The sequence below is a fragment of the Ochotona princeps genome, chromosome 4 (assembly GCF_030435755.1).
Source record: "Ochotona princeps isolate mOchPri1 chromosome 4, mOchPri1.hap1, whole genome shotgun sequence".
Classification (NCBI taxonomy): domain Eukaryota; kingdom Metazoa; phylum Chordata; class Mammalia; order Lagomorpha; family Ochotonidae; genus Ochotona; species Ochotona princeps.
This window is the reverse complement of record NC_080835.1, coordinates 108,932,614-108,956,488: the sequence shown is the minus strand read 5'-3', so window position 1 is coordinate 108,956,488 and position 23,875 is coordinate 108,932,614.

Genomic DNA, 23,875 nt, shown 5'->3' with positions numbered 1-23,875 from the left:
AGATACTGGGCTTACTGAAGCAGCTCTTACTCCAGTGTGGATGAAGGGCTGACAGAAAAATGGTCTGGGAGGCCCCTGAATGATGGTTGAATACAGTGGAGATCTGGGGGACAGGAGGGCAGGCAAAAAAAGCAGGAGAAGCCTTGACACAAGGACAAGTTAGAGGCAACTGGAAAAAAATTACTTAAAACTTGGCAGAGGGCACAGAACATGCCTGGGTATTCCTCCAGTCAGTCCTAGCTTTCTAGTGACCAGGCTGTTTCGTGACTCCATAGGGACAGAACTTGACTTATAGATTTTTTTCTTGGTAAAGATATAGACAATTTTTGTCTAGTGGGGAAAAAAATTAACCACATAGGTTACAGTATGTGACTGACCCTGTAGGACATTAACCAGTTTGGATTTTTTTAACTCAGTGATCTTATTCTAACTTCTCTTGATTAAATTGTCTATGAAAAGCTTTCCAGATTCTTATTTAAATCAAGTTTTCCTTGATTTGGTAAGTTGAGAAAGAGAGAGCGACAGCAATTATATCTACTGGCTTATTCTCACATGCCAACAACAGATAGATTTGGACCAAGTCTGAAGCCAGGTCCTGGGAACTCAATCCAGGGCTCTAACTGGATGGCAAGAACTGGACCATTTGAATCATCCGGCTGCCTGCTAGGGTTCATATTAACAGGAAACAAACATTAGGAATCAGAATCAGATCTGCGACTTGAACCCGAGTACTCAGTTGTGATCTATGGACATCTTAATTACTAGGCTAATTGTTTGCCCCTGGAAGTAGGTTTAATGTCAGCTTCCCTCATTAACTAGATAATTGGGTAAGATCCGTGACATGTGCTCACTTTATGTTTTTATAGGAGTCATGATTCTATTACACTGAAAGTGATTTATGAGTGACTCTTCCTGTGTCTGCCATTGTGTGATTTCCTACCCTCACCCAGGTAACTTGGAGCTCAGGGCTGGAGTTTGGGCTTTGTAGAGAAATGTACACTTCATTGATATCCATAGGGGTGCCCATCTGCCCTGCGGTGAAATGCTTAGACCCCTGTGTGCATCTGTTCTCCACATCTACCAGGGTTGTGTGGATGAGGTTGTATTTTAAGCGTGGCAATGGAGATGCACTCTTACATCATGAGCAACTTATTTATTTATTTATTGCTGATTTGCCCTGGGTCTAGCATCACCAGCTTTGGGCCATTGACCCATGGTGAATGGGAACAGTAGCACAACAAAGGACAGCTCCTTTCCACCACCAACCTGGCTGTAGGTACCCGTCAACCTGGCGTTTTCTTTCACCCCTTTAAACTCGAATGAGCACCTGGCGATTCCCACTTCTTGCTTCTCTGTACGGTTGCTGAAATATTATCCACTCAGGACTTGCAAAGTTGCCACGTGGGATGAAAGGAAAACGAAAGTGGCTCTGGAGACCCAGGGGGCTGACCTCCAATCCTGCTACTCCTGGGGTGTGAAAAGGTCTGAGGGGCCAGCCAGGCTGAGGGGAAACAGAGAAACCCTACAGCGTGTCAAGAAAGTAGCCAGTGCCTAATTCCCCACCAGCATTTTATTGGGGGGTGGCAGCCTGCAGCTGTATAATTGCCTTATAAAATGGCAAAGAAACACAGCACCCGTGAAATAGCAGACCCCTGGGGAGACGTCACCACCCCGCATCTGGCAACACGCTGTGCAGAAGGGAGGAGGCAGTACATGGTTTGGGAGGTACAGTAGCCACATTTTTCTTCAGCTGGGTGGCGGGAAGTAGGTACACCCTCACCTGGATTCCCAGTGTTTGCGCTGCTGTGTTCATGCATTGACCTCAGTTTGCTCTGTTGGGGTACTGATGCAAGCCCAACCTGACTGCAAGTAAAGTACCAAGAGCTCTATGTGCACAGCTCATTTGCTGTTCATAGCAACCTGACAAAATAGATCTTATTGTTACCTTATGAGTCTCAGAAAAGTGAAAGAATTGGCCCAAGGTCCCACAGTGAGTAAATGGAGAGCTGAGTGTGTGACTTTGCTGTGGTTTGCTCCCAAGGCACCTTGGTAGAATGTTCTACTTGCCACTGCAGGTAGGGTTGTGAACCCAGTTGAGAAACTATTTTAATATTGTGATGGAGGAACTGCCAAGCTCTTCCCTCTAGCAGAATTGATTTTGCAGGGAGAGTGGGAGCTTAATAAATGCATAAGCTCTGGTCTTGGGCTGCCTTATAATATGCCACATGGGCCTGCCAAGTGCGAGGCACATAGAAGAATAAAAAGTGCCATGCTTGCTGAAGCACTCAGGAGGATGTCCAGATCTCTGCTCTGTGTTTGGAACCAAGCCATCATCTCAAGAGGCCGTGTAATGCTCAAAACAGCCTTAGGAATTCTCTTTGGAAATTGCTTTTGGAGCCCTGAGCACATAAATATATTTTTGTGCGTATGCTCCATCATGGCCTTTGCAGGCAGCTTAGGAGTCTGTAGAAATGCAGTGATTTCAAGGCAAATTGAGGCAAGTTTTCAATTTCAGGTTTTCAGTTTTGTTTGAAAAGAAGTTGGTAAGGGAATGAATTAAGTTCTGAGCTAAGGCCCTCCCTTTTCATTTCAAGCTGTGTTCTCATTCCCTCCTTCTGTCTCTGTCACCTTATTGTCACCTGTTTCTGCCTCCGTTTGCCTAATGTGATCATCTAGCCAAAGCTCAAATGTCACCTCCATTGCAAGGCCTGCTTACCTGTTATTTCCTTGTGATACACTGACCTTTCCCTTTGCAGTCAAGATGACATTTTCCAGACATTCCTAGTCTAGTGCTTGCTTCCAGCTCCATCCTTCACGTTCTGTGTCAGAGGCTGTTTGTGTTTGACTTCTGGTTGTGCACCTGGCATCCTGCACAGTGGATGCTTGGGTCTGAGTGTACTCTCAAAGGTCATGTGCTGGAAATGAATCCCCAAATGCATATGTTGATGGTATTTTGGGGTGTGAGTGTGTGTGGTAATTAGGATTAGATGAGGTCAAGGCATGGATGGTCTTTTAAGAAGAGAAGGAGGCCTGAGACGGACCCTTGTTGTGTCTTGCCCTGAAATGCCCAGGCCAGGTTAGGATATAGCAAGGCTCCCCAGATGCTGGGAGAATGTCAGTGTTATGTTCTGGGACCACTCAGTCTCCAGAACTGTGAAGTACAACAACCTTGAGTCTGTTTCTAGCCCAGCTGCTCCACAGCCTCTGTTTGGGACCATCTTTCTCTGGCAAGTGTCTTGGTTTCCCAGAAACATTTACTCTAGGGTCCCCCACCTCTCTCTTCCGTAGGTTCACTCTGGCTTTCCCCTTTACTCTTCTTGCTTCTCCTCAGGTTGTGTCTGTAGCTGTCATTTGATCTCGCACCAACGTTGATCTTCAGCACGTCCCTTGACAGAGATACAGTCAAAGGTTTTCCGTGGTCTGTTGCTTGTGGCCACGTACTCACTCCCTGGACACCCAAAGTCCATTTCAATGACTAGAGCCATTGTTTTACTCCTGTACCTTCTCCTGTTCTTTCCTTCTATAAATTTAAAATTCATCCAACTCCAATGAAAACACCACAAGGTGATTGTCATCTCCTCTTCTTTCTGTGTGTTCAACTTGCCACCAAGAGAAACTAAATCTGCTTCCGAAATGTCACTCCCATCTTTAGCTTCCTGTCCATGATGAGAAGAAATTTCCAGGCTAGGTCCTCATCCCTCTACATTGACAATGAGGACAGCCTCAGCTCTTGTCCCCAACCCTTCCCAAGCTGCACCTGTATAATTTCCCCTCAACCTTCCAATGGACCCTTCAAACTTCTGTTTGAATTGCATCCTGCTTTCCTGCCTACTGCCCAAGCTCTAGCTTTATCCACCACTGTGTTTCTTGATGTTTTTAATACAGTTTTGAAATTGTGTGTCTGAAATCTGTATCTGCATCAACTGAAAGCTTGTTAGGCCAGTATCCGGGTCCCACACTAGGCATCTTGACTCAGATCTTGATATAATTAAAGCTTGAGAAATGCTTGCTTGATGTCAGATTTTTCATTTGCTTTGAAAATGACTGTTATGGCTGTGCTTGCATGACTTCACCCACACTTTTCATCTAAGGGGAGTGATTCATCCCTCGCACACTCTATCCCCGTTGTCCCATGCTCGATCCTTATCCCAGATTACTTTTGTTATTCCATGTGCTGTCCAAGTGCTTGCCCTCTATAAAGAGTCCCTGACCCTCCCCATTTGAGGGGATTGCTTTCACCTGTCAGTTCTCACTAGTGATGCTCCTTGAACCATCTACATGCATGCTTTCTTGTATCCTGTTGATTGTCTTCTCCACTGCCCTGCTGGGGTCTTCAGAACTGAGTGTGTGGATGTCTTTATCCTAGCATCCAAAGCCCCCACATACAGTGAGAAATTGTGGAATTGACTGCAGTAAACATGCTATTATGCATGCACATATGGCAAAGGATGATGTTTGTTTTGGAAATGGTTTTCAGGCTGAAGACAAATGGCTCCCATCCTTAGAACAAAAGCTGCCACCTCTGAGACCTGTAGATATTTCCTGCATTTGACTCACCCAAGACTGGACAGATTGATTTTGGAGACTTACCTGAGAATAGATTAAAGTCTCAATTTATCCAAAGGTAGGATACTTGAGGGGGGATAGAGGAAACTCATCAGAAATATAATAAAGATGAAGAGAATTGTGGCTTTCCCTGCTGGACTGGCCAGTGCAGTGCAGTGTGGATGTGGTAAAGCACATTCAGCAATGAGGCTCATAACTAACACTTTAGCCTTTATTTCTCTCGGTTTCATTGTGGATGGCACTCTGATCCCTTGAAAGTCATATGTTGATGCTCCAATCCCCAGTATGGCAGTATTTGGAGGGAAGGACTTTAGAGAGGGAGAGGGAATGAAGGTTAAATGAATGCCCATGGCAGGCCTTGGGGCAGATGAAGAGACAGCAGGGCTGCCCCTGTGAGGTGGAACGGCCATGTGAGGACACAATGAGGAGGTGACAGTTGGCATATTGAAAAGAGCCGAACCTGCTGCCACTTGACCTTGGACTTACAGCCTCTAGAGCTGAGCGAGAATAAATATTTACTGTTTAGACCAGCTAAGATATCATTGCTTTTATTTTCTTTTGCACTTTGTCTTTCCTCTGTTCCTACTTGTCCACTCTCCATCTTTCATTATTACTTTATTTCTTGATAAAGACAACAACAATAACAAAAATAAGGAGAGTATAATAAACGGATTTGGCGACTGTGATTAGAACTTCTATTGAACAGCTCAGGATCAGCAAGCTAGATGTTTGTTGGTTTCTGTGGTAACACATCTTCCATCAGAAATCATAATTCTCAGGCTTGTTTCCATTAGAGCTCTTAAAAATATCTATATTCCTATAAATATACATAAATGCTCACAATTACATGTCATTTGGTCAGTGTTAGGGACCCACCCTTCCTGGTTGGAATCTGGGCTTTCACTCAGTTCTTATGTAACTGGAGACTAAGTGATTAAAACTTTAAGTGAATTCCACCCTCCCTCCCTCAAGTAAGGGGCACATTTCCCACTCTGTCTCTTGTTCCTTTCCCCACCCATGATCTTCAAGTCCCAGGAAATAGTCTCAGAAGGGAAGTCCACTGTTGTGCTGTTAACTTTTCTAGTGATCTTTGGAATAGACACTTACTGCCTATTGCAAAAATGGTAAAGATATAAAGACACATGAGATAACATTGTAACACTTAGAAGGAAGAGGAGATACAACCTAAGTGAAATCAAATTCTCTTTTTGGTCAATTGCTAATTTTATTCTGCTGTGAGCTGTGGGTTTAGATTGCACATTGGTCTTCTATAGTAACTGAAAGAATAAGCAAAATGATGTTGATAATAACAAAAATAATCTAAAATTTTTCAGCTTATGGAGTTTCATCATGTTTAGATGATGTCTACCAAAGTTCTGAAGAATTAATGCTGCTAATTCAATTTTACAGGTGAAGTAAAGGAAGGTCAGAGGAGGTGAAGAATTTAAATAATTCACACAAAATCAGGAAATGGAATGACCAGCAAGTGATCTCTTGTTCCAAATATAATACACTTACCTCTGGTACCTGTAAGACTTTTGATTTCTTCATTCTCATCATCTATTCCTTGCCTCCTAAAATGCATGTTTGTTAGACCCCTTGTCTGTGTCCCACAGGTTTCTTACACTCTGTTTATTCGTTCTTCTATCTGTTTTTAGAATATATGTGTTCTGTGAGGAGGATCGCAAGTTTAGCAAGTTTGGCTTAATCTCTGCTGTATCAATCTTCTTCTATAGCACTCAATGATTCTTACTTACTTGAAAAACGAAGAGGGACAGAGGTAGATATAGAGGGATCTTTCATCTGCTGACTCATTCCCTAAATGCCCAAACAACCATGTCAGTGTCTGGCTATAGTAAGGAGACTGGAACTCAATCCAGTTCACCCATGTAGGTGGAAAAGACCATCATAATTTGATCCATGATCTGCTGCCTTCCAGGGTACATATTGGCAAGAAGCTGGATCACTAACTGGGAAGCTGACACTCAGACTCTGAAATAGGATATGGCCATTGCAAGAGGCATCTTAACTGCCTTACCAAATGCCTGCCTTTCTGTTCTTACTTTTATTTTACAATTCTCAAATATCTTGCATCAGTTAGTGGATTTCAACATTTTGTTGCACATCTCCATCTTTTTGTCCATATTTTTAAGCATTTAGTAATAATTATGTTCAAAGCTCTTCTCTGTTAGCTCTAACTTCTGCAATTCTTGCGGTTCTACTTAGTAGTTTTTTTGGTTCTAGCTTTTTTGTTGTTGTTTTTGTTTTTGAATTAGTTACTTTGTTCTTGATTGTTGGCACATTTTCTTGCCTCTTCAGCTGTCTCATTACTTAGTGGTGTGTGTGTGTGTGTGTGTGTGTGTCCGTGTCAGACATTGTACATACAAGAAGGGCTTGGTCTTCCTCAGCAAGGCAGAGTATACGGGATAGAGCACCGTGAGTCTGTGAGAAAGTAAATCAGACCATGCTTAGGGACACATTTGTTGTACGTTTCCTCTTATTACAGCCCTGACGTAAAACATACTGATTTTGGCACATTAAATGAAATGTTCATGAGAAGTATATAAAATAATGAGATTACCATGAATTTCCTTTTTTGCACAAAATAAACTCATATTTTAAACTCTATTAGCTTTTTGAAATATCCTCATATGTTCCCTATATTGAGGTCCCTTTCTCTAGTGGGACTTCTAGGACTTTGGCTCCTAAAGAATGAGAACTGAGGAACCTGCCTTCCTGTCCGGGTCTCCTTTCTGTGCTATTCTCCTAGGGGTTGGGTTGTGATCTTGATGCAGGTTGAAATTCTGTTGTGTATTCATCATCTCTGCCCTAAAAGTAAAGCTCTTTAACCTCCACACCATGCAGATCCAAATTCTGCCATTTGATTGTCAAGGTGTTCTGTTGGGTGTAGCTAAAGGCTCTACCTTCTAGTGTGTCTTTGCCTTCCACAGAGTCTGGGGCTCTCGGAGATCTCCCTCTGCCTCTCTGGCTCTCCTCCAGTACCCTGTGCTGCCTCAGATGCAATGACTGTTCTAGGGAAATCTGGTCACATACAGGGTTCTCCTCTAGATCCCACGCTAACAGCATCCTGCGGGACACTGAGAGCTCCTGATGCCCTTCTCTCCTACACACAGCAAGCCCACTCTGCAATTTGTCTGGTACAGGAAGGCTGCCCTCATCTTATAGAATATGCTCTTTCTATCCAATAGTCATACTTCTGGACTCTTTGAGTCTCCATTCTGTTTCTAAAAATGTGGTATTTCATGATGAGCTATTGCAGTGGGAAGAATGCCTGGCTGCTCCTTCTAAGTCTTACTTAGAATCAAAGGTCTGACAGTGGACTTTGAGTCTATTTTTCATCTATTTTCATCAGTGAAGGCACACACTTTTTGAACCAATATGTGGTGAACATTTGCAAACATGTTGAATTGAAATTCACAAAAAGTTGAAAGAAATTAAATGCTCTGCGCAATAGCGTAATGGTTAAGGTCCTTGCCTTGAACACGCCGGGGTCCAATATGGGCACCGGTTCTAATCCCGGCAGCCCTGCTTCCCATCCAGCTCCTTGCTTGTGGCCTGGAAAAGCAATGGAGGATGGTCCAATGCCTTGGGACCCTACGCCCGCGTGGGAGACCTGGAAAGAAGTTCCTCGCTCCTGGCTTCAGATCGGCGCAGCACTGGCCGTTGCGGTCATTTATGGAGTGAATCATTGGATGGAAGATCTTCCTCTCTGTCTCTTCTCCTCTCTGTACATCTGCCTTTCCAATAAAATAAATGAATCTTTAAAAAATGTTGAAAGAAATTAGCAATCAACAACACACATACCCATAGCTTGTTGCTAAGCTGGCTCCCTGGAAGGCAATATTTTAAAGCTCTTACTTGTTTTGTTTGCTGATTTCTGTGGTGTGAAAATCCCCATCAAAATCAATTTCAAGCTACCAACATAACTTGGAGAAGACTTGTGCAAGCTGAACTCTTGGGAGCCTATGTGAAGTAACTCAAGCATATAACCGTATAGAATCAATCATTGCATATATTCTACCATTAATGTGTATGATGCAGATGGAAGCTAATTTCTTATATATTTCAGCATAATTTATAGAGATAAGCATGGTTTGTTTTACTTCAACATGGATGCCAACTAGAGTTCACTGTTTGTTTACAGTATTTTATTTTGCTATCAAATGAAATTTCAGTTTTTATTGTATATTTGCTGAGTTTTGGTAGATTCTGACACCTTTGTAATATAATCCCAAGAATGTACCAGAAATTTGCGATCAAGCTTGGTCAAATAAAGCTTTCAATATTGCAGTCTGTGAAGAGTCATTAAACCAGACCTTCTTCATTATACTTGATCAAGTGGTCATGCCACCTTAGATGTACATGTATGTTCTTGTATTATTTGCACTTTTCACTCACCGGGGAATGAGCAAACATTTGTTAACACAGATAAAGGATGCACCACAAGAGCCTGACGACTTCCGTGCCCTAAGTATACACCCACATTGAGTCATGCCAAAAAAGCATCACAGATGTCAAACGCAGACCAAGCCCACAGTCCCCAGGAAACAAAAGAGAACGAACAAACAGCCTCCCATCTCATCCCTCTGATTTTCTTAAGCTCCAGCTCCCACATGAAATATATGTGAATCATTCTGATTATGATCCCATGACATAGCTGTCTTCCCCAAGAACAGCCTTTCCCACCTCCCTTCGCTGGCTGATTCTGATCGCACTTCACTTGGCAATATATGCTTTTGGCTTCCACCTGTCATAATTCAAGGCAAAACATCAGACAACAGAACAAAACAAAATCCAGAGAAACACTCACAAGGAGAACAGAGAAAGCAATCACTTGCCTTTGGCTGTGAGGAAGGAGCTTTTAGAAGCGCTGGAAAACATTTCAAGTCCTGAACCACAAAACCACGTTCCAATGAAGGCAACAGCTTTGGCATGAAGATGAGAGTCTCCTAACTAAAGGTCAAAATAGAAAACATTAAAAGCTTTTCTTATATATTTAAAATATTAACCATGACAGTGACTGGGGCACAATGATGCCTTTTAGTGTTTTAGGACTGCCAAGACCATGATATTATGTTACATATGTCTCCCAGATTGTGAGGTTTTTCTTCTGGGGGTCTCACGTACAAGACCCTGGTACAAATGGATGGAAGTTGTAAGAAGGTAAATTGCTTTCTGTAATAAATGGGTTATTGCCAGAAATTTCCAAATTTCATAACTTCATGACCACAAGACTCTCCAGTGGCCAGATTTTCCAAAGTGAATGCAGGTTGTTACTTTGCCAAGTAAAAATATGGTTCCCACAGGTAATAGAGCATTCAGGAGTTTGTTGTTGTTTTGAAGTTCATTTGACACATGTGCCTGTTATATACTTTCTACTAGTCTCTTTTCTACACATTTACAGAGTTATGCTTTGACTGTAGAATAAGAATTTGTGAGCAACAACTTACTTACCATTTTCCTGCTACTGCATATTTATGGCATTACGAACTTTTCCATATGACAAATATTGCCACAGTAAATAAAATGTAGAAAGCTTTCTCTGTATGTTGGGTTATTACTTAAGCATAGACTGAGGAGTCTGAAACCTTTTAGTACCTTTGAGTAGTATAATAAAATCCCTTTCTAATTAGGTTGTATTCATTTACAAACCAAAAAAGGGAAAAGAAATAGTCAAATGCTCATTTTACCACACACCTCTCAACAATGAGTAATGATAACATACCAAACACTTGTGGTTTGTGTAGCCCATTAAGACCCAGGCTGGATATTGGATATTTCCCTCGGTATTTTCCACACCCACCTTGAAAAATGCTTCAGGTTCTGATCAGTAGGTTTGGTTGGATGAACTTTATGGTCTTATATAAAGTCCTGTGTGAGTTAAGCATCCAGGAACACCAATATTCCATATTGGTATGCCTACAATCCACTCTTGCTTCTGCTTTCAGGTCCAGCATCCTGCTAATGTGCCAGGGAGGCTGCTACTGATGTATCAGGTGCTTGGGACACCCCTTACCCAGGACACCCATCTGACCGACCCAAATGGACCTCCTGATTCAAACGGGCTCAAATTGTTTACTCATCTAGGGAGTAAACTAGGGGATTAACAATGCCCCCCCCATTCTCTTTCTATCATTCTGCTTTTCAAATAATAAACAAATGTTAATAGCTTCCAAATAAACTCTATGATTACATTTATAATTGATTCTAATGATACAGCTGGTTATGCCATGATTGACTTTATAAACAAGCAATAATTTCTTTCAAAAATATTTTCTATATTAATAGGAACATATGGAAAAAGCCTCAATTAGTTAATAGGACAGATGTTGATATAATCTTGATTTTCAAGATTTTTTTGAGATTAAAGTTGGCATGCTTGCAATTCCTTTAAGATGCAAATTATTTCATTTTTTAGTTACCTATTTGTGTGTAGTATGTATGAGGGCATAACAAAAAGTTCATGAAAAATGCAATCAGAAGATAAGGGTTTATTATTATTATTATTGGAAAGTCAGATATAGAGAGAGGAGCAGAGGCAGGAAAGAAGATCTGTCCATTGATTCACTCCCCAAGCGGCAGCAGTGGCCAGAGCTGAGCCCATCCGAACCCAGGGCCCCGAAACAGGGAGCTGGATGGGAAGCAGGGCCACTGGGATTAGAACCGGCATCCAGAAGATAAGTTTTAAAATATAGCAAATCTTTGTAATTGTTAAGAAATTACACTGTTTTCCACAGTGGCTGCACTAATTCCCATTCCCACAACAGCATTATTTGTTATGAGAGGCATAAGGGGAAGGAGGGAGAAAGGGTAGGAGAAAGAGCACACTTCGACCTGCTGGTTCATTCTCTCTAAATCCCTACAACAGCTGGGGCTGAGCCTGGCTGAAGCTGGGAACCAGGGTCTTCTACGTGGAGGGAAGCAACCCAGTTACTTGGACTGTCATTTCCAGCTGCCAGGGATGCATTACCAGGAAGCTGAAGTCAGGGGTCAGAGCCAGGAATCAATGCCAGGCATTGTGCTAAGGAATGTAGGCAACTTGACCAGTGCCCTAACTGCCAGGCTGCATGCCTCCCTGTCCATGAGCTTTTTTATTTACCTTAGTATTATTAGGTTCATTATCGCACACTGCCATACCAAAATACCAATGGCTAGGAGGTTACTTCTTGGAGTTCTGGAAGCTGGAGTCTGAGATCAAGGGGCCGCTATGGTTGGGCTGTAATCTACCATATGTGGCTGAAATGTTCATTTTTCTGTCCAGTTATGGTATATAGCTGCTGTCAGTATTTTACTAAACTAAGATCTGTTTGCTTTTTACTTGTTAACTTATTGAAGCATTAGGCCTTTTATTATGATGCAAACCAAGCTTCATTACCTCAAAAGTTAAGAAAGAGGAAAGAGAAGGTAGAAGGGAGGAGCATATCATTGCATTCTCAGAATTGTATCTAATCTGCTAAATATTAAAGTTAAAATTCACAAATTAAAAAATAAAAAAGCTAATATCACGCATTGCTAAGGAAGGCGAGAAAAGGAAATGTAAGTGGAACTATGTTCACTGGCCTCACGTGTTTGAAGGAAAGGAGCAGGCTTGTCCCGTGTTTCTGCAAAGGGTACTCACTCCAAAGTGTGTGTGGAGTTTTGTTTTGTTTTGTTTTGTTTTGTTTTGTTTTGTTTTGTTTTGTTTTGTTTTGTTTTGTTTTGTTTTGTTTTCCCCCAGTGGCCTAGAATCTCCAATGCAGAAACCCAGGCTTACTTGGCCAACTGACTCGTTTCAGCTTTACTGGGGGATAACTCACAACATCTGCTGGTTCACTCCCCAGATGACTTCAATACCCAGGCCTGGACCAGGCTAAAACCAGGAGCCAGGAGCTTCATTTGAGTCCCAAACACTTCAGTTACGCTTGGTTGCTTCTCCTAGGCCATTATCAGGTAGCTGAGTCAGAAGTGGAGCAGCTGGGACATAAACCAGCATCCACATGGGATGCCAGTGTCACAGAATGTGACTTTCTTGGCTATGCCACAATGCTGGCCCCTCTGTCAGCAAATTTTAAGAACACAATACATTCTTATTAATTATAGTCATCATGCTATATATATATTAGACTTTCTGGTTGATTTGTTTTAGGAAGACCAACTGATTTCTTTATATAAAACGTGTTCTGTTGATTAAAAAATATTCTCACACTGACATTTTCAAACAGTTAAATTTGATCAAATGAATGAACACTAAAGTGACAGACCTGAGTGTAATAAAAGTTGTGTGATTGCAAAATGCTAGTCAATGCTTCTTAAAAGAGGAACACCCAGATTCCAATAAATATATGATAGTGTGCTAAAAGACACAGTACAAACATAAAGTACTTTATAATAAGTGATTTGGAATTTTTGTGGTCAATCAATATCTATTATGACTCTGGTTACACTGTTTATGCATGCATACAATAGTGCCTTGTCAGGCAACCTCTTTATGGTGCCCAGGATCTCTGTGTAGAAAAGTTGGCATTGACATAATTAAAAACACAAAGTGTAGAGCTTCGTTAGCTGGGTCCAATTCCTGGCTTTGACACTTACTAGTTATGTAACCCTGAGCAACTCACTTAACCTGTCTTTACCTTGGTTTCCTCATCTTTGAAATGGGCAGAATAGTACTGCTCCTAATTATGAAGATGGATGAGTTCATCTACGTGAACACACTGCTTAGTCTTTGCCATGTTAATACCATGTAAGTGTTTATGAAAGCAATAAAAGCCTGACAACTAAGAAGGAGCCTGTGTGAGAAAGTCGTAAATAGCCACTGACTCCCTGGGTGATGCTAAGCAGAGGCTGGGAGTGACATATTTTGTTGAAGGGATTACTCAAGGGTGAGCAATAGCTCATTCCTCCAAAGAATTCTGATAAGGCCAAACTGAAGCCAAAGTCATTCACCTCTTGGGCAGGTTTTGGTGGTCCAAACGAGGGATCAACAAACTTTCTCAGTGAAGGAATGAGTAGTAACTGTTTTAGGATTGCTAAGTCAGACAGTCTTTGTCACAACCATTCACCTCTGCCCCTATAGTGTGTGGATGACCACAGGTGAAGTAAATGAACTGTCAACAGGACAGGGGACATCATCTGTGCTTGTGGACCCCTTGCTAAATTACGTGGATCCAGAGCAGGTGAGTAGGAACCCATGTGGTTGTGGAAAAGGGTGCAGAGCAACAGGATGTCAGAAGGGAAGCAGCACAGGACAGTCCCACCACTCTGGTCTCTCTCCCAGGACTTTGAGCTTACTCAGACTTCTGTTGTTGATGACCTGCTCATCCAGCGACACAGAGGGCATCACTTTAGAAACCTAGAGTCCACAATTATTCATTCACATCACTCTGTTTCAGCAGTAAGCTGCCCGCTCTTTAAAAAGAAGGCTTAAGGTTTTGCTTTTTCCAGAGTAAGCTCCAGACCCTAGAACAAGGCTGTTGTCTTCTGCAGATGCCCAGTGAGCTCTTGCTGGCTGTTTTTATTTCTTCACCTGCAATAAGATTTCCCAGTGCCCATATGGAAATGGAAAAGTTCATGAGGGACTAATTCAGCAAGTCGGCCAGGGGAAGTTCAGTCCTTGGGGGAAGTGATTACACATTGGTGGAATTTTTGCACACTGCATGGAAAGATGATCTTTGCCTCTTGGCTATGTTACAGTAATAAGTGGAAGACTGATTATTTCTAAACTGTAGCTCTTCCTAGCACTGATAACAATGGAATGCAGGCTACTATGGAGATTCAGGTCACTAATTAGTCCCAGAAGCCTCTACGCTTTTATTCACTGTTATATTAATTATGCATCAAATTAGAGTGTTTGCAAAGGCCCAGTGCCAACTATACTGCAGAGCCTGGTGACAGCATCAGCACATCAAGGAGTGTTCCGCTCAACACACTGTGGGGACCAATGAACGCAACCACGTGGCCTGCCTGAGTGTGCAGTGACCCCGCCTGATCTCTGGTCCAGCTGTTTGCAGCCTTCTGCCAAAGAGCTTGCTATCAGCTCAGAGCCGGAAAGGGAAAGGCAGGGATGATGGCTTGCCCCTGGTTCAACCATCTGAGTTCTGGTACAGCAGGACCCAGTCGAGACAGAACACAGTGCAATCATTTGGAAGCTTCAGTCCCACAGCAACACATAGAAGATGCTTCCAGATGTTTGCTAACATGGAGATAACATGTCTGGATGTAATTAGGAATTTTGTTATTAACTGCAGTTTTTAGAACTTCAAGGACATGGTTTTAGCTTTGGTTCACATATTCTATCTCTTCCTCCTCCTCTTCCTTCATCTCCTTTTGCTTCTTGAGCTCCATGAACACAAAACCAAAATATACTTAATGCATGGTTGTAAAATAAACAGATGATAAATAGCAGTGCCTGTGACTGTTGGGGTTATAATTCCATCAAGAGCCTGGGTTGAAGTCATAAACCACAAGAAGTGAAGCGTGTCCCACAAACAGCCTTCAAGATGGAGTTTCAGTCCCATAACTCCAAGTGGACCATTGAAGAAATAATTCTTAAGCCTATTTGAATTTACAGAAAGAACCCAAGTAGTAGTGGAGCAGTAGTGGCATCTTCTGATTAGATCATCAGTAAGCAAACAATTCCTGTAAAGCTGATGAGGCTTATTTATGTTAGATGCACACCTGACCTTTACCCTGGGAAGTCACTGTTGAAAATGGACATGTAGGGCTCCACACAGAGCCCAACAAAGGGGCACTGGAATTTTCCATGGAAAGTGCTAGCAGCAGATGTATGTAAGTGATCAGGAGGGAAGGAGCTAAACTTACTAGCATGGGTCTAATGAGAAGAAGTGCATAGGTCTGAAAACTGGGATCAGAAGTTTCATCACCTGCTTTCTCACTCATTGTAGTAGCCAATAATGGTTGAGCTTGAGCTCTTGTGAGAGTAATAGATCAACACAGATTCCTTTCTTGTCCCGGACGTTACTGCTTCTCTGAAGTATTTGCTATTTTCCAAATGAATTCTGCTTGCTCCCATAATTCATTAAAGAAAGTTGATCTCATATAATCCAAAAGCTGTGAGAAGATTTTACATGACTTTCGTGTGTGATGAAAATAGTGACATGTTATAGAGAGAATAAACTGAATCTAGTAATCCTAAGGGGAAGATGTTTTAAAAAAGATTCTGTGATCATAAATTAAGCCATCCAAATCCCAGGTTTTTTTTTTCTGTAGCCTTGGTATTAAATGAAACAACATATGTGCAAGGGTTGCCAGATGGTAAGGGCTTAGTACATGGTCATTCAGTGACCTAATTTGTACCATGACATTCATAAGTTCTTTATGTTTTTATACGTTGTGTTCACCCTTCTTCACCAACTCAGAAGAAAGCTGGAGAATAGGTCCTCATTTGGTCTTAATGTTTGCACATAGAGAATGGAGAGTATCTATGACATGAAGGAAATAATTGTAATAGAAAAATGATTTAAGACAAGCTATTAGGGCAAAATGGAGACAGCATAAGACACTTTTTTATAAATCAGATTTTTGAGGTATAATACTGTTTAATTTGCTTTTTCTTTCTTTTTTTTTTTTTGGTGTCTTAGAGTCCATCATTCATTTGAGACTTTCCTTTCAAATAAAATTATTTGAGGCTATGAATACCTAAGTACTGCATTAGTTGCATTCCACATATCTTGATAGGTTATATTTTTATTTTCCTTTTGGTTCCAACTATTTTCTTTTTTTTATTAATTATTTTGCATTATGTGACAGTTTTATAGGCTCTGGGAATCCCCACACCCCTCCCCACGCCCCTCCCCCCGGTGGATTCCTCCACCTTGATGCAGTATTATAGTTCAAATTCAATCAAGATTCTTTCCTTGCAAACGTATACCAAGCATAGAGTCCAGCTACTTATTGTCCAGATGGGATGAACAGTTTCTTGGGGAGACCATTTCTGGTCCGAAGTTAGAGCTGGTAGAATATCATCCCAGTCAATTAAGAGTCCCAATATAACATCAAAGCAATTTGCAACATTATGGAATTGACATGGTTTTGAGTAACCAGTATGTTAAAAATAAAAAAAGCAAGTTCTTAATCACAACCTATGATTAGCTCATTGACATTTCAATTTTAGTTTATATACAGGACCGGCTGCTATATACCTTAAAATGGCTATAAGGTACCATTCAGCTGTCTCGTGTCTATTTCATTTTAGTATTTAGCCATTTGTTGTATTGAAGTATAATTTTGCTGATCTTGGCAGATTTTAGGATAATCTAGACTGGCTTGTAACTCTAACAAGACATTTGTCGACAATTAAGGTGCAGAATATTTTTTTTGGGGGGGGAGGGTGTGCAGGAAAATCCTCAACACCATGGTGAGGAGTGACTAATCTTTGTGTCCCACCCAGTGAGGCATGAGCCAATCCACGCCAGCTCTTTCCTGTCAGATTCCAAGCTCTACTTTTTGTTGTTTGTCTATTTATTTTAGGTTTTTTTAGTTTGTATGATTGTTTGTTTGCTATGAGGGGTTTTCGGAGCGATCCCAATGGTCATTGTGAGGGAGAGTGGGGGTCCAGAGGTGGAGCCAGGCTCAGACCAGAGAAAGCTCTCCCCCTGGTCCCCAAAGACGTTTATTGTTTTTCTGTTTCTGCGGACCGCTCAGGGCTTCTGGTTGTCTTTCCGATGACGTTGGTTTCTGCACGGTAGTGTTTGGACTTCTTCCACTCCCTGTGGAAGCTCCGGTTGGGGGTGGGTGACTTCAGAGTACTCGGCCTCCGAGGGCATCCAATTCCCTGTGGCCTCCTTGGCAGTTGGGATATAGTCCTTGTTGCTCTTATTAATAGTTTGTGGTGAAGGTCTGGGAGTCTTCATGGTTGGGATCCAAGCTTCCTCCTTATCACCTGCTCCGCTCTGGAGTGCCCCCCACCTGCTCCACGCACATGGCCTCCTGTTAAGAGGTTGTCAGGATCGCACCCTATTCCCTCCTCATGCATTGGTATAGCAGTTTTACTATTATTTAGTGTCGCTTTGAGTCTGTTGTCTATGAATTACCAGATTTGATCTTGATAGGCTATATTGTACTTTTTCCTCACTCTTTTTATGGTCCTGAAAGACTTCCCTGCACTCCCTCCCCATCACGGATTAACATAGCGTATTGAGGGTATAGTAGGTTTTACAGTTTTTCGATGTAGATCTTAAGTATTCTGACATTAATTGTTGGTTTATTGATTATATCGCATTATCTTATTGCATTGGATACAGGTTGTTAGAGATTGCACTAATATTACAATATACAGGTACTATCTTCCAAGTTGTCATCTTTTCATCTCAGATTAAGGCAAACATGTGGTATTTAACCTTTTGGGATTGGTTCATTTTTCTTAGCATGATGGTTCCAACTATTTTCTGATTTCCACTGTGATTAAGTTTGAACTTCCATGTTATTATCACTTGAGATTTTTGATAAATCTTTGTTATTGTTCTCTATTTTTATTGTGTTACCATTGGGGAATATATTTCATGGGATTTTTATATGCTTTCAATTAACAACTTGTTTTATGACTCAGAATATGATGTTTCTTTGTAAATTTCTGGGCATTTTGCAAAAAAAAAAAAAAGTGTTCTGTTATTGTTGGATGGAGCATTCTGTAACTGCCAGGCCAATCAGTTGTTCATTTTGTGCAACTCTTCTACACTTTTCTGTTTGCATACTGATCTGTGACAAAGAGATGTTGCATTGGTCATGGTGGTTCTGTTTGTTCCTTCTTCTGGCTCTATAGTTTTTATTTCACTTATCTTGATAGTGTTGACTATTTCTACATGTACATACATTTAGGTTCTTATGTCCTCATGATGCATGAACATCCTTATCATCATGAAATGCTCTTCTTTGTCTTTAATTACAGCCATTCCAAATTTCTTTTGTTTAGTGTTCAGGTAGTGTTCTTAGATTTCACTAAACTTTTTTTTGACATGAGCTTTTATGCTCTTCATGCAATCTGAATAAACTTTTAGCTATGATTTCTTAATACTTCTCCCTTTCTGGGACTCTTACAATTAGGCAGACTTCATATTGTTCCATGGATACTAGATATTACCATTGTTTTGTCAATTTTTTTCTCTGTACTTCAATTTGATGTTTTCTGTTGCAATGCCTGTAAGTTCACTGATCATTCTCATTTAAAACTAATTTTTTAACTGTTCAGTATATTTTCATCTCTGAACTTGTGTATTGGTTTCCCTCTCTTTTATTTTTACTGTCTTCCTGTCTGTTCCTTCTTATGCTCAGATAACCCTCTCTGAGGCTACACTAAGCATACTTGTCAGAGAGATGCTTCCAAACACTGGCATTACAGGGCAGACTGTTGGCACAGAAAGTGCGAGATCACTTGGGATGCCGGCACCCTACACTGAAATGCCTGAGTTGTTCTGCTTCATTTTTGATACTAGGTTCCTGGTAACGTGCACTCTGGGGGGCAGTAAGTAGGGGAGCACACAAGTGGTTATGTCCTGGTTACACAGATTGAGTTCCTGGCTCCAGCTGTTACAGACACTTGGAGTGCGAACCAGTAGATTGGCATTGTCTCATCTTTCTCTGTCTCCCTTTTGAAATAAAGTAAATAAATAAGTAGAACATTTAGAAGCCTCAAAATTCCTATAGAAATAATTTATTTTATAAAAATAAAAGTAAAGTACTTGCTTTCAAGTTTTAAAATTTCTATCATTTCTAGTTCTGCCTGCATTAATTGGCCTCTCCTATTAAAGGCCAGGCACTTTTGCTTTATTGCGTACCTGCTGTTTTTTAATTTGGTGATACACATTTTGAAATTTTACATTGCTAAATGTTGGATTATATTATATTCCTTTTAATACTGTTGGCTTTGTTCTTTTTTCTAACTTACAGTTAGAAGACTTGTATCCTTTGGGTAGCAATGAGATTGACATTCATGGTGTTTATGTGGCTGTATATCTCAAAGTGTCTGCTAAATGAATATATAGTTATGAAATTCATGAAACATATGCTTACAGTATGTACATTTCACTCTACATATATTATGCTCAGTAAAATATTTTATAATACTATGCATGATCAGTTATAAATATCAAAATAATACAATTATGTAGAGAATACAAACTGAAAGTCCTGTTCCATGCCTTCACACTTGCACTGACTTTTCTTTTCTTTTTTTTTTTTTTTAAAGATTTTATTCATTTTATTACAGCCAGATATACACAGAGGAGGAGAGACAGAGAGGAAGATCTTCCGTCCGATGATTCACTCCCCAAGTGAACCGCAACGGGCCGATGCGCGCCGATCCGCAGCCGGGAACCTGGAACCTCTTCTGGGTCTCCCACGCGGGTGCAGTGTCCCAAGGCATTGGGCCGTCCTCAACTGCTTTCTCAGGCCACAAGGAGGGAGCTGGATGGGAAGTGGAGCTGCCGGGATTAGAACCGGCGCCCATATGGGAACCCGCGGCTTTCAAGGCGAAGACTTTAGCCGCTAGGCCACGCCACCGGGCCCATTGCACTGACTTTTCATTATTCCCTCTCGTAGAATCTCACCAATCACATAACAAGTAGAATCATTTCTTATAACACCTTCAAAATTTGTCTATAGATTTGTACATCGAACATCATCATTAATATTAAAGGCTATAGAAACCAGACTCTAGGGACAGAGAGCTCATGGCTGTGCTGCTTGGTTTCATTTTGCTTGGCCTTGATCATCATATTAAGTGGACCTATATGATAATATTTCTGTGTATTTCATCTCTTTCCTTCAGTGTTATATTTTTGGCTGATTACTATGGTTGCTTGTATCAATAGCTTATTCATTTTCATTACATTCAGTTGTATTTATCATGCTATAAAGGCACTACTGCCTTATCACCCATTGTGTGGTTGATATGCATTTGGGTTGGATTGTATCCAGTTTGGGCTGTGTTGGTAAACACTGCTGGTCATATTCTTAAATGGGGTTTTGGTTGGGGATATGTTTTTATTTCTCCTGGATAAATATTTAGGAGTAAACTTGCTGGTTTACAGAGCATGTTGGATTCTATGATAAAACAAAACAAAAGCCAACTGTTTATTACTTAGTTTAACATTGCTTTTGGTAAAGAATGAGACTTCTAGTCTTTCTACATCTTTAGCAGCTCTTGCTATAGGCCAGTCTCTTAATTTTTAACCATACTAATGAGTATATTTTTACATTTCTTGTGGATTGCAATTTCATTTCCCTGATCACTAGCAACATTAGACTTTTTATGCACTTAGATAAATATGTAGTGCTTCCTTTGTGCTGCAGTCATATGGCTAGTCAATATCAGGTAATCAACAATCGATTTTAGACCAGATATAATTTCCCATTAAAAGTTTTTGCTTTTACTCTCTATTTGTGTTTTGCATATACTAGTGCTTTGAATTCGCTTCATTTTTTCCAATTATAAAATTTTTTTAATATTTTGTATGTTCTATAGGAGGCACTGTCCAATGATAGTGGGATAAAGAGCTTTACTTACAAATTTTTATTACCAAATACCTTCCTTGTAAAGTCAAATACTTTGTCCATGGTTATATTATATATTGCAGTGTAACACAAATAATCCTAAACTTGACTGACTTAAGCAACTTTTTAGTTTTGTTTATAAATCTTTCACTCAGGCAGAACTCAGTTTGTGCAGCTGGTTTCTGCTCTGCATGGCATCCACTGGAACAGGTCAACCAGCGCCTGAGTGTTGCCTCTCAAACGGTTCACGTGCTGCTCTGGTAAGTTGGTGCTGTTAGCTGGGCATTTTGTTGAGGGTGCCAGCTGAGGCCTTGGCTTCTCAGCTCATGAGTTGTGTCCATACGACTGTCAAACCCTAACGCTACACTTTCAGATGGATCATACAGTTTCTCTTTTCTCAGTATTTACAGTCCCAAGGAATACCTAAATTCAGAGTGGGAAATAATCTCTAAGTAAACATAGCTCGCTCTAAGCTATAGAGTTTAGTGTAAAGTCATGTTCATTTTCTGTCTTAGAACCTTGGATACATTCTATTACAAGGTACTAATGACATGGATATTTAACCATCAAAATGAGAACTAGTGAGCCATGCCCCCTGGAGAAAAATTTTAAGGCAATTCTCTGCAATATTGACAGCTGAAGATGCTCTCCCTCTGACAGACAAGTTTGGAAAGTAGAGTAAACTCCACTGGGCTTTGTGCTTGGAGTCTGAAATCCTTGTCTAGACTGAAGACCTGCAGCTGTCCTTGGATTTATACCACAATCAGGCCTTATTGACCCAGAAATCTCTATTCAGGTTTAGACACTGAATAAACAGTTTTTACCCCATAATAGATGCTGTCCTCCAAATAGTTCAGATTAGGTTTAAATTAAAGAGAGTGGTAGGCTACTTACCCTCAGATATCATCTTGTTATTTTACTGTAGCCAAGAGTACATTGTGGAGTGCCTACCAATGTGACAGTAGCTGTGCTAAATACTTTATGGACATTTTATCGTTTTAGGTTGCTTTGAATTATTGTGTAAAGGAGATAGTGATGTGCAGTTTACATCTACTGAAAGGCTTGCATATTACAGATGTAGTTCAATGACATCTAACAAATACATAGGCTGCATGACCTGTTAAGAACCATGCAGAAGAAATGGAAAATATCCATTCCTCTCTTTTCAGAGATGCTCCCTTGAGGAGAGTCCTCATTCCAGGTTACCCTGACAATTCCCGGAGGCCTCTCTATCAATCTAGATGCTTTTGCCTTTTCTAGGATTTCATATAAACATGAACATACCATCCAAAGTTACGTGTTTTTTTTCACTTTATGACTATTGAAATGGAAATTGAATACATAGAAAATACAAAACGCCTTTCAGAACATGGGGCTTTCATAAAGGGAATATTTTGTAATCTAAAGAAATTACATGTCAAAGTGTGCAACTGACAGTGATGTGCCATGATCATCTCAATCTGTAATCTCCGAGACAAGTGATGTAGTGAAACAAGTGGCTAGCACCCCTGAGTTCCAGTATCAGAAGCAAGGAACTGTCTTTGAGACCAAAGAAAGGTTCTTAAGGATGTTTAACTCATCATTTTTAGAGGTCTTTCTCATCGTTAGGGCAAAGAAGTCACACACACACACACAAAATAAAAACAGGCATTAATAAAACTTTCAAAACAGAAATTGTCTAAAAACCAATGGGATGTAGGAAACAGGAAGTAGAAGAAACTCTGCTGCTTGAGCATGCTTAAGCAAGGGGCTCAAAAAGTTGATTGAGGGTGGGCTCTTTGTGACAGCAGGGTGGGGGTCCAGCAAGTCTGGTTCCCACATACAAGGACAATTTGGAAGAAGTACTGAAAATAACTGTTTCAGGACTCTTAAAATCAACCAGAACTAAATAACAGATTGAGAAGTGTTTATTCATGAAAAACTGAAAGAACTCTGGGAAGAAGGGAAGGGAGTCTGCACACATCTCAGTCGTCTTGCTTGGGCGTTCCACTCCTCTTATCCTATCCAGAGTTCTGCTCAATGTTGGCAAGGCAGGACTGCTGGGAAAACCAATAGGTTTGCTGCCAGAGACCTGACTGCATTTGGACTGGAAACCTAAACTCATTCCCACCCATATTATCACTAAATGTTGCATATGTGGTAGGAAATGCCTGGGGAATTCCCATAGCTCTGCTAACCTGAGTTTGTGGTATCTATTAGAGCAAAAGCAGACAAATAAAAAACCTAACAGGGAGTTTCGGGAAGTAAGAAAGTCACTTTAGGACTAGATACGCTCTCTCTGCCTCCCCCTGTGACTAAATGTGAAACTGTGATTACAGGAGAGCCATGTGAAGTTAAAGCTGAGGCGTACTTCAAAGTTGCTTCAACTTGGGCTTACAATGAGCTTTGCAGACACAAGACAACACCCAGGAAGCTAGGCATATAAAAGAAAATATGAAAGTCATTTAAAAAATTGAACAGAGATAATAGCAGTTGCGCATCTCAAGGAGACAGATGCTGTGCACTAGCCTTGAGTGATTACAACTATCTCTTGGAAAAAATATCTTAATCTGAAGTTGTTACAAAATGTGTTCTAAGATTTCCAATTTCAAGAAAATATCATGAGATGTGCAAATAAAGAGGGTGATGTAAGCCATGCCCATGGAAAATAATGTCAATAGAAACCGAATATGTCCAAGTATATGCTGTACACGGAGACTTCAAGGTAGCTCTGGCATTTCAAAAAAATCAAAGGAAAATATCTCGATAGAGGAACAACAAGGAACCAAATGGAGACTGTGGAATTTAAAATCATCAGAAT